Source organism: Zingiber officinale, chromosome 3A (genome assembly GCF_018446385.1).
Source record: "Zingiber officinale cultivar Zhangliang chromosome 3A, Zo_v1.1, whole genome shotgun sequence".
In the NCBI taxonomy this organism is placed as follows: Eukaryota; Viridiplantae; Streptophyta; class Magnoliopsida; order Zingiberales; family Zingiberaceae; genus Zingiber; species Zingiber officinale.
The window spans coordinates 96,976,015-96,988,828 of record NC_055990.1 but is presented as its reverse complement, the minus strand read 5'-3'; positions in this window follow the sequence as shown (position 1 = coordinate 96,988,828).

The window sequence follows — 12,814 nt, the reverse complement described above, 5'->3', positions numbered from 1 at the left end:
CCAAATCAGCTCACTTCTTAGCTATCAGGATATCCTATTCTATGGAACAGCTAGCACAGTTGTATCTCAAGGAGATCATTAGATTACATGGAGTCCCACGAACCATTATTTCAGACAGAGATAGCACATTCACATTACACTTCGGGGAGTGTGTACAGTCAGCTTTGGGCACAAAGTTGAAGTTTAGCACAGCTTTCCATCCTCAGACAGATGGACAGACGGAGCGGGTAAATCAGGTACTCGAAGATATGCTTCGAGCATGTGCCCTAGATTTCAAGGGAAGCTGGTGCAAATATCTGAGTCTAGCAGAATTTGCATACAACAACAGCTATCAGGCCATTATCGGCATGGCACCTTACGAGGCTCTCTATGGGCGGAGGTGTAGATCTCCAATCTGCTGGTATGAGAGTGGTGAACAGAAAGAACTAGAACTTTAGACAGATCTAGTGGCAGATACCACAGCAGCTATACAGCAGATCCGCCAGAGGATAGAGATAGCTCAGAGCCACCAGAAAAGCTATGCTGATACACGGCGCAGACCTTTAGAGTTTTCAGTTGGGGATTCAGTGTTCCTCAGAGTAGCTCCCATGAAGGGAGTAATGTATTTCGGGAAGAAGGGCAAGCTAAGTCCCAGATATGTGGGACCATACCTTATCAGCAGAAGAGTGAGCAAGGTAGCATATGAGCTAGAGCTACCCCAGGAAATGTCAGCTGTCCACAATGTATTTCATGTCTCTATGCTGAAGAAGCATACCCCAGATGTCACCCAGGTGATTGAGCCCCAGTCGGTACAAATCCGCGAAGACCTCAGCTATGACAGTCGGCCTATTCAGATAATAGACCGAGCAGTTAAGAAATTGCGGAACAAGGAAGTACCATTAGTCAAAGTCATTTGGCACAGTCACACAGCAGAAGAGGCAACATGGGAGACAGAAGCCATCATAAGACAGAAGTACCCAGAATTATTCTAAGTTCGAGGACGAACTTTTTATAAGGTATGGGGGATTGTAACGCCCGAAAATTCCCAAAACTATATTAGAAATATTCTATAACTATTCTGGAATTTTTAGATATTTTTCCGGAATTTTTAGAGCAGCAGAAGTAGCAAAAATAAATAGAAAACGAAAATGGCCTAAGCAGGGATTGAACCCGAGACCTATGGTTTACGGATAATACTAGTAACCAGTTGAACCCAGCAGGGCCGTGCTGAAAGGAAAGGGAGGCAATTAAATTTATATTAGAGTTAGGCCGGAATTATCACTTAATATAAATAGAAAATAATTAAGTGAGGGTGATATTTTTGGTTTCCACCGTGAACTTCCTCTCCTTACCCTAACCTCACGCCGCCCCTCTCCTTTCCTCCTCCTTCTCTCGGCGCACCAAGCCAAGGGCCCTAGGAGCACCTCCCGGCAACATCAAAGGCACGAGGACGCTCCCCTCCGCGAGAGGAACGTATAGACGCGAGAAGATTGTTGAAGAGATCTCTCCTCCGTGAAACCTAGCGATTATAATCGTAAGAAATTACGAACAGGAGGTAAGAAACCCCTCACCTACAGTATAAGTAGCTTTCGTTTGATTGCATGCCTTTAGTTTAGCTATATGCAGATTTTTCGGCGCCCAGGGTGTGTTTAAACCCTCCTCGCAGACTAGGGATCTAGTTGAGCACCTCTAGATGGGCCAGACACGTTATTCTCCTTCGGTTGGAGGCTCTAGACGTTGTCGGGTGCCTAGAAGTGGTCTCCCTATTAGAGGGGAGAGTTGGGGCACACCAAGTGTTCGACAAAATGATTAGTGTAGCTAAATACCACCTCAGATATTTTTAACAGCTCAGTTAAATGCATTTGTAGCATTTAAATCAGTATATTAGTCTAGTTTCAGTTTACATGGGATTACAGTCCAATGGGTGGGCTCCCACAGTCGCCTCTAGGTTCAGATAACCTAGCTCTAGGTTCAGATAACCTAGAAACAGTAAAATAAGCAACTAGTAGCTATATTCAGTATTTTATTTTCAGTGGCACTGTACTGGATTAGATATCCATTGGGTTGGGCTCCCACAGTCGTCCCTAGGTTCAGACAACCTAGTAACCCTACTAAATTCGGGACTTGCAAACCCGGGTCTAGTTAGGGATGCTCGCACAGCAAAGTACAGTTGCCGGGCCCACTAGAAACATGATTATGTATTTTTACTTATTACGATAATAGCTTTCAAACTCATAATCTAGTTATGTGATCATAGTTTAAGATCAACACTAGCGCAGTTTTAGCTCAGTTTCAGTTACAGTTTCAGCTTATTTTCTCCTAGTTGATATCATGAGATAGCTCCACGCTTAGATTTTATTATGCATGCCATATTTCAGTGTTTATGCCATGTAACTCCAGTATGCCATGCTTTAACAAATTCAGTGCATGTTTTCAAATAGCATTCTTTAAAAGCATGTTTGCATCGTTGCATGTTTTAGTGAGGTAGATGGTTTCTTACTAAGCTTAAAGCTTACAGATACTATTTTTCCTTATACTGCAGATAAGGGTAAAGGAAAGATGGACTAGCAGAGGAAGTTGGAGGTCAATGCAGTGATGGTGTGTGTGGCAGGAACCTGGAATGAAGATCCTTAGGGAGTTTAGCAAATTGAGAACTTAGTTTCTTTTCTCAAGTACCTTTATGCACTTTCAGACCTTAGAATGTTTAAACCATGGAAGATTTGTTTAAGTTGTTAGTAATTATGTTGGAATGCTAGTTAATAGATGTTAGAACTTATTTCAATTACTTTTAGAACTCTTATATGAGATTTTGGCACGAACTAGTGCTGAAATCAGGGTTCTGATTCGAAATTAGAAACCCAGATCGATCTACAGATCGATTAGAGTTGGGTTGTGCCGCTGGATCGGTCAGCTGACCGATCCAGTCGCGAACAGAAAGTTTATGGATCGGTCAACCGACCGATCCAGATGCAGAAGCTCACTGATCGGTCAGCCGACCGATCAGTGAGCCACTGGATCGGTCTACCGACCGATCAGTGTGCTCCTGGATCGGTCGGTAGACCGATCCAGCCGCATACAGAAACAATGTAGCTATGGATCGGTCAGCCGATCGATTCAGGATTTTTCTCCGTGCCAGTATCAAGCTGGATCGATCACTAGATCAATCCGACAACCCAATCGATTCATGGATCGATTGAAATGCATAGATTATCTTCCCTAGCATGTGTACAACTCCTAGGTACACCTAGAGTATTAAGTTCATATTTTACAGTAATCAGTTTAGTAAAATTTTAATCAATCCAGATTTCTGCAATAGTAATTTAGCACAGCATTACGTAACGATCGGCCTCACAGCCTAGTCAGTAGGAGGTGGGACGTTACATGAAGTGTCCAAACAAGTGGTATCAAAGCAAAGTCACTCTTCACCAGACTCATCGCTAGAAGGACAATGAGCTAGAGGAAAAAGAAGTTGAAGCCAAATTTCAACAAGTCAAAGACTTCATCAAGAGGAGCTCAACTTCAAAATGGAATTATGAGATGGACTCGGATTTGACACAAGGGTGCCTTTACTATTCAGATCAACATGCTTCGATTCTTGAAAATCAAGAATTGAAAACTTCTTCATGATAGAGATAGAGAAATGGTTATCTCTAACGGAAGGATTTCAAACTCCAACAAATGACAAGGGCAAGAGCATCAAAAGGAGTAAATGAAGTCAAAAGCAAATCCAAATATGTAAGGATAATGATAAATTGACCATGCTTTTGGTCAATTTATTGCCTAGTAATATCTTGAACAAGATAGGAGAATTTGAAGATGCCAAGAAGCTTTGGAGCAAGTTGGCAAAAAATAATGAGGCCCCCTCCACTATACCAAATCAAGATAAATCAAAAGAGGGAAACTCTTTAGATCAAGAAGAAGGGGAGTCCGAAGTTGAAAGATGTTCAACATCGGAAGAATATCAAGAAGCTTCATCCTCAATGGAGTGCAACGAAGATGGTAAATATGGAGCATACTCTTTGTTTCATGTGCAAGAGGATGAAAATAAAGAGGCCTCCACCTCTAGGATTGAGGGGGAGCGTCATTCATTGACACCGGAGCAAGAAGAAGTTTCTATTTCTAGGTCAAATGGAGAAGAAGATTGTGCCAACTTCACAAGTCAAGAAAAATCAAATGAAGGAACATGTGCCACCCCTACACGAAAAGGTATAGAAATTTTAATTAGTAATAATAAAAATTATATCATTTGCTTTGAGTGTAGGGAATATGGGCACTATAAGAGCAAGTGTCCTAAATTGGCCAAGAAGAAGGGCCAAGTGGCACCAAAGGGAAAGGAGAAGCCCAAGAATGTCGACCCCATAGTATGCAAGGGCAAGGAGCACATTATGTGCTTTTTATGCAAACAAAATGGACATTACCGGAGCCAATGTCTAAAGAGGTAGAATCCAGCCAAAGTCAAAAGAGGAAGCTCAAGTCAAGGGGAAACTTCTAAGGAGAAACTCAAGGTATCATTTATTGAACCAATTCCTTTGACTCATGATAAAAAGCATGCTAGGTCTAGTTTATATCATTTTAATGCCATGTATCATTAGGAAACACAATAGAATTAAGGAAAAACACATAGCGTATCATGCTGAGACTGTCTTACCTAAGTCTAGGAAGGTAGATAAAAAATTAAGCAATAACTCTAAGGATCTTAGATACATGCCTAAGAAAAATAAAACCCAATGATTTAAAAACAATCAAAATTTGAGGACTTATGGAATAAAAATCAAGTCTTGAGGTCAAGACTTGATAAATTAGAGAGGATCCTTAGAAAAATCACAAATGAAGAATAAGGGTCCAAGAACAAAATCCTATGTTTAGGAATGCAAGAGTCATCCAATGGCTATAGAGGTTTGGGATACAAACCCAAAACCAAGAAGGATGTCCCTTCCTATCATAGGATTCCATATAGCTATAGATCTAACCCTAGGTCTAGGGGTCAATCTAAGGTTACAAGGGAGACCATCTGTAACGACCCGCCTTCTAATGACTAAGCTGTGAGGCCGATCGCTACATTATGCTGTGCTAAATTACTATTACGGAAATCTGGATTGATTAAAATTTTGCTAAACTGATTACTGTAAAATCTGAACTTAATATTCTAAGGAGTACCTAGGAGTTGTACACATGCTAGGGAAGATAATCTATGCCTCTCGGATGTCCCGCTAGCTGTAACCAGGCATTTCAATCGATCCATGAATCAATTGGGCTGTCGGATCGACCCAGTGATCGATCCAGCTTGATACTGGCACGGAGAAAACTCTGGATCGGTCGGCTGACCGATCCATAAACTATCTTGCTTCTGTATGCGGCTGGATCGGTCTACCGACCGATCCAGGAGTACACTGATCGGTCGGTAGACCAATCCAGTGGCTCACTGATCGGTTGGCTAACCGATCAGTGAGCTTTATACTTTCCTGATCGCATCTGGATCGGTCGGCTGACCGATCCATAAACTCTCTGTTCACGACTGGATCGATCAGCTGACCGATCCAGTGGCACAACCCACTTCTGATCGATCTGTAGATCGATCAGGTTTCTGATTTCGAATCAGAACCCTGGATTTCAGCACTTGTTCGTGCCAAAATCTCACACAACAATTATATAATGCATGGAAAACATTCTAATATCTATCAGCTAGCATTCTAACATGATATAGTGCGAGGTTTATTAATTTATAACATTTAAGCCACTAGAAATGCATAAAGGTATCTTAAGAAAAGAAACTAAGTTCTTAATTTGCTAAACTCCCTAAGGATCTTCGTTTCAGGTTCCTGCCACACACACCATCCCTGCATTGACCTCAAGCTTCCTCTGCTAGTCCATCTTCCCTTTACCTTTATCTGCAGTATAAGGGAAAATAGTATCTGTAAGCTTTAAGCTTAGTAAGAAACCAACTACCTCACTAAAACATGCAACGATGCAAACATGTTTTTAAAGAATGCTATTTAAAAACATGCACTGAATTTGTTAAAGCATGGCATACTGAAGTTACATGGCATAAATACTGAAACATGGCATGCATAATAAAATCTAAGCATGGAGCTATTTCATGGTATCAACTAGGAGAACTAAACTGAAACTGAAACTAAAACTGAGCTAACACTATATTCACATAACTAGATTATGAGTTTGAAAGCTATTATCATAATAAGTGAAAATAGTAATCATACTGCTGTTTGGGCCCGGCAATTGTACTTGCTGTGCGCGCATCCCTAGCTAGACCCGGGTTTGCAAGTCCTGCATTTAGTAGGGTTTACTAGGTTATCTAAACCTAGGGACGACTGTGGGAGCCCAACCCAATGGATATCGAATCCAGTACAGTGCCACTGAGAAAGTAAAATACTGAACATAAGATAATAAATTCCTGTCTTGCTTTTACTAGGTTGTCTAAACCCAGAACTAGGTTATCTAAACCTAGAGGCGACTGTGGGAGCCCACCCATTGGACATCTAGTCCTGTAAAAGCTGTAGCAAGACTACATGAGCTCTGAAATAACTAAGCTATTAAAATGCCTAAGTTGCATTTTAACTGTGCTAGTAATTTAATCGAACACGTGGTATGTGCTAATTCGCATCCTTCGTGCCGAAAAGCTATATACTACTAACTAAAACATGGAATTCACACAGAAGCTACTTATACTGCAGGTGAGGGGTTTCTTACCTCCTGTTCGTAATTTCTTACGATTCTAATCGCTAGGTTTCACGGAGGAGAGATCTCTTCGACGATCTTCTCGCGTCTATGCGTTCCTCTCGCGGAGGGGAGCGTCCTCGTGCCCTTGGAACCCTTGGGACAGAACCCTTGCTTGTTCTTGTTGTTGGTGCCGAGAGGAAGAGAGGAGAAGGGAGGGTTGCGGCGTGGCTAGGGTGAGGAAAAGAGAGGTTGCCGATTAAAAATAAAACCCTCACTTAATAATTTCTTATTTATATTAAGTGGTAATTCTGGCCCAACCTGAATATAAACTTAATTGTTTCGCTTTCCTTTCAGCACAGCCCTGCTGGGTTCACCTGGTTACTAAGGTTCACCATAAGTCAAAGAACCCAATAGGTCCCAGGTTCCATTCCCGCGTAGGCCGTTTTCGTTTTCTATTTGTTTTTGTTACTTCCGTTACTCTAAAAATTCTATAAAAATATCCTAAAATTTCAGAAAAATCATAGAATATTTCTAAAATAACTTTGAAAATTTTCAGGCGTTACAATCCCCCATACCTTATAAAAAGTTTGTCCTCGAACTTAGAATAATTTTGGGTATTTCTGTCTCATGCTGGCTTCTGTCTCCCATGTCGCCTCTTCTGCTGTGTGACTGTGCCAAATAACTTTGACTAATGGTACTTCCTTATTCCGTAATTTCTTAACTGCTCGGTCTATTATCTGAATAGGCCGACTGTCATAGCTGAGGTCGTCGCGGATCTGTACCGACTGGGGCTCAATCACCTGGGTGGCATCTGGGGTATGCTTCTTCAGCATAGAGACATGAAATACATTGTGGACAACTGACATTTCCTGGGGTAGCTCTAGCTCATATGCTACCTTACCCACTCTTCTGCTGATAAGGTATGGTCCCACATATCTGGGACTCAGCTTGCCCTTCTTCCCAAAATGCATTACTCCCTTCATGGGGGCTACTCTGAGGAATACTGAATCCCCAACTGAAAACTCTAAAGGTCTGCGCCGTGTATCAGCATAGCTTTTCTGGCGGCTCTGAGCTGTCTCTATCCTCTGGCGGATCTGCTGTATAGCTGCTGTGGTATCTGCCACTAGATCTGTCTGAAGTTCTAGTTCTTTATGTTCACCACTCTCATACCAGCAGATTGGAGATCTACACCTCCGCCCATAGAGAGCCTCATAAGGTGCCATATCGATAGTGACCTGATAGCTGTTGTTGTATGCAAATTCTACTAAACTCAGATATTTGCACCAACTTCCCTTGAAATCTAGGGCACATGCTCGGAGCATATCCTCGAGTACCTGATTTACTCGCTCCGTCTGCCCATCTGTCAGAGGGTGGAAGGTTGTGCTAAACTTTAACTTCGTGCCCAAAGCTGTCTGTACACACTCCCAGAAGTGTGACGTGAACCTACTATCTCTGTCTGAAATAATGGTTCGTGGGACTCCATGTAATCTAATGATCTCCTTGAGATACAACTGTGCTAGCTGTTCCATAGAGTAGGATATCCTGATAGCTAAGAAGTGGGCTGATTTGGTCAATCTGTCGACTATTACCCAGATGGTATCAAAACCATTCGTGGTTCTGGGTAATCCCACTATGAAATCCTTGGAAATATCCTCCCACTTCCATTCTGGTATCTGTATGGGTTGCAAAACTCCCCCTGGTCTCTGATGTTCTGCCTTAACCCTCTGACAGGTTAGGCAGGTGCTGACGTATCGAGCGATGTCTCTCTTTATCCCAAGCCATCAAAAACGTTTCTTCAAGTCCTGATACATTTTGGTGGAGCCAGGATGCATCGCATAGTGAGTCTTGTGAGACTCATCTAAAATCTTTCTTCGTAGTTCCTCCTGATCTGGGACGCATAATCTGTCACCAAAATATAATACCCCGCTATCTGATATTTTGAACTCTCCACCTTCTGATTCTGCTAAACCTTCCTTGATTCTCTGAATTTCAGGATCCTGCTCCTGAGCTGTCTGGATGTCAACGAGCAAGGTAGACTCTAATGTCATAGTAGAGAGCTGTCCGACTATGAGCTCGAGACCGAAATATGAGATCTCCTTCTGTAGGGGCGGTGACATGGCTGCTAGAGATAATAGGGTAGCGCTGGACTTTCTGCTGAGGGCGTCTGCTACCCTATTCACTTTTCCTGGGTGGTAGAGGATATCTATGTCGTAGTCTTTGACCAGTTCTAGCCATCTGCGCTGTCGCATATTCAGATCCTTCTGAGTGAAGAAGTACTTCAGACTCTGATGATCTGTATACACTCTGCACTGAGCTCCATACAAGTAATGTCTCCAAATCTTGAGAGCGAACACCACTGCTGCAAGCTCAAGGTCATGAGTAGGATAGTTCTTCTCATAATCCTTAAGTTGTCTGGAGGCATAGGCAATCACCTTGCCATCTTGCATCAGCACTGCTCCTAGTCCCAACTTCGAGGCATCACTATATATGTCAAAGCTATCTGCGTTCTCTGGTAGAGTCAGAATAGGTGCACTGGTCAATCTCCTTTTTAGCTCGTTGAAACTATTCTCACAGTCCTTTCTCCACTGAAATTTTCTGTTCTTTCTGGTAAGAGCTGTCAGTGGGGAGGCTATCCTGGAGAAGTCCTCTACGAATTTTCTGTAGTAACCTGCTAATCCCAGGAAGCTTCTGATCTCACTGGCGTTCTTGGGTCTTTTCTGTTGGAGTGTATACTGAAAGCCTAAGCTTTTGTAAACATTTGTCTTGAATAAAGAATCACATTTGGTCAAATTATCTACATTTGTTTGTAGTTGTTCAATTAATTTATATTGTAGATAACATAGCATGTGGTGTCATATGCAGAAGATAATGTTATCAATACCTTATAAATTATAAACAGTAGCTCACGACCAAAATGGAAAGGAACAAACCATTAGAAGGTCGTAGTGTAATTAGGTATCAGTTTATCTTGACTGTATAATTACACTAGTACACTTAGAGTGTATTGAGTAGGACCATTTGAGGTCGTTTCTTTTATACTGATTTTATAAAGAAACAAAAACCTCGGTTATTATGGAAGTGTGTGCTCTTAATCCTAATATAATAACAAGCACATATATTTGATATTTATTTCTTTAATTTATCAATGGGTGAGATTTAGTTCGATGAATCAATAAGCCCGATAAGTTGGGAAATGATATCACTTATAGTGTGTGTTGTTGATTATAGAAGGAAACTGTGTCCTAGAGATACTAGGTTGATAATGTCCCCAAGAGGAGCTCATAAGGATTGTCATGTTAAACCCTGCAGGTGGACTTAGTCTGACATGACGATAAGGTTGAGTGGTACTACTCTTGGACTAAGATATTAATTAAATGAGTTGTTAGTAACTCACTTAATTAGTGGACATTCGATATCTTAAACACAGGGAGACTAACACACTTATAATAAGAAGGAGCCCAAAAATGTAATTTGGGATTGGTGCGGTAGTTCAATGATAGGTCTCTAGTGGAATGAATTATCATTGATAAAAATAAGTTGTGTGTTCGGGGCGAACACGGGGTGCATAATTTTATCAGGAGACCAAAACCAATTCCTCCTCTCGGTCCCTATCGTAGCCTCTTATTTATAGAGTTCTATACCCACCTATACCCACCTTCTATACCCACCCAATAGGGGCCGACCAAGCTAGCTTGGGAACAAGCTAGGGCCGGCCTAGGTATAAGATTGGGTGGCCGACCCTAGCTTGAACCCAAGCTAGTGGGGGCCGGCCAAAATAAATTTAAAAGAATTTTAATTTTTATTTTTATTATGTGGAAGAAATAATTTATTAAAGAGAATTTAAATTAAATTATCTCTCTTGTAAAATTTACAAAAGATTAAAGAAAGAGATTAGATCTCTTTCCTTATTTGTAGATTGGTGAGATATTTTATTTTCTCTTTAAAAATTATTCACATGTTGTAAAATTAAAATTATAGAAATTTTTTTTTATTAACCATGTAGAGATTTTTAAAGAGAAATTTTAATTTTAAAATTTCCGGAAACAAATTAGGAAGTTTTAATTGTTGATTGAAACTTGTCCAATTTGTTCTCCAATGATGTGGCCGGCCAATGTAGATTTAATTGGGAAATTTTATTTTATTTTTCTCAATTAAATCATGTCAAGGAAATTGAGGAAATTTTATTGCAATTAAATTTCCTAATTTGCCTAGGCCAAGGAATATAAAAGAAGGGGTGAGGGTGCCTTCATGAGATACAACATCTATTATTTCTCTCCCTCTTTTGTTCCTTGGTGTGGCCGGCTATCCACTCCCTCTCTTCCTCTTGTGGTGGCCGAACCTCTCTCTTCCCCTTGGAGCTCTTGTGGTGGCCGGATACTACTTGGAGAAGAAGAAGAAGAAGGAGAGAAAGCTAGCATCTCTTGGAGCTTGGTTAGTATTTTGGTTTTTCTCCTTGGTGAAGTTTTTCCTTTGTGGCCGAACCTTGCTTGGAGGAGAAGAAGGTGGTTGGTGGTTTCTCATCTCGGTAGATCGTTGCCCACACAACGTCCGAGGTTAGAAGAGGAATACGGTAGAAGATCAAGAGGTTTTTCTACAAGGTATAACTAGTAATTTTTATTTCCGCATCATGCTAGTTATTTATGGAAATAATACCAAATACAAGAGGCTTACGTTCTAGAATTTCGAATATGTTTTTTCGATGTTGTGTTCTTTTGTTTTTTCTTTTCCTTGTGATTTGATTGTTCTCTTTGGTTAACCTAAAGTTATTTTAGGAAATTAAATATTAGCTTTCTATAAAAGGATTTGTCTAGTCGGTGGTGGTTGCTCCCATATCCAAGAAGGCCATGTGCCTCGCCACGTCAGTACTGGGAACCAATTATGGAAATTAATATTTAATGGAATTAATAACTTAAGGAGACTTGGGTCGAACGTGTAAAGTTCCGCAGGAGATCCAAGTCAAAACCTAAAAGAACAAATAGATTAAGTTTTGGATCAAACGTGTTAAGTTCCGTAGGCGATCCAAAATTTAATTTAAAAGAACACATGGTAGCTAGGAAAAGGTTCAGACCTTTGTACAAAATTTTTGTACAGTGAAACCTATAGGTTTTCCGAGTAGCAACCAACATTTTCCAGTTGCTCACAGCTTCTATCTTACTGGGGTCTACCATGATACCATCCTTTGAGATGATGTGACCCAGGAAGGACACCTGATCTAGCCAAAATTCACATTTGGTGAACTTGGCGTACAGCTGATTCTGCTGAAGGGTCTGCAATACTGTTTTCAGGTGCTCTGCGTGTTCTTCCTGAGTTCTGGAATAGATAAGAATGTCATCGATGAACACGATAACGAACTTATCTAAATATTCCCTGAATACCCTGTTCATGAGGTCCATGAAAGTAGCTGGAGCATTTGTCACGCCAAAGGGCATGACTACGAACTCATAATGTCCGTATCTAGTCCTGAATGTTGTCTTGGGTATGTCCCCTTCTTTAACCTTCACCTGATGATAACCTGATCTGAGGTCTATTTTAGAGAACACTGCTGCTCCCTTTAGCTGATCAAACAGGTCATCTATTCTGGGAAGAGGATACCTGTTCTTGATTGTGACTTGGTTCAGTGCCCGGTAGTCTATACACAGGCGCATGCTCCCGTCTTTCTTCTTCACGAACAATACAGGTACTCCCCATGGTGAGTGACTAGGATGTATGAAGCCCTTGTCAAGCAGCTCCTGTAATTGCTCATGAAGTTCCTTCAGTTTTGCTGGAGCCATGCGATAAGGCGCTTTGGAAATAGGATTTGTACCGGGAATGAGCTCTATCTCAAATTCTATCTCCCTGTTTGGTGCTAAGCCTGGTAACTCTTCAGGGAAGACTGCTGGGTAGTCACATACGACTCGGACCTCTGCTAGCTGTCGGTCCTTGTCCTGACCGGTACTGACTACGTGTGCTAAAAACCCCGTACATCCTGAATCCATCAACCTCTGTGCCTTCATAGCTGAGAGAAACTTCTTGGCCTTTCTCCTTCTCGAACTGTGCTTCCGTTTCAGGTTGGAATATGACTTTCTGTTTACGGCACTCGATGGAGGCACCGTATTTGATTAAGAAGTCCATCCCGAAGATGACGTCGTAGTCGGTCATATTAATCACTATCAGATCG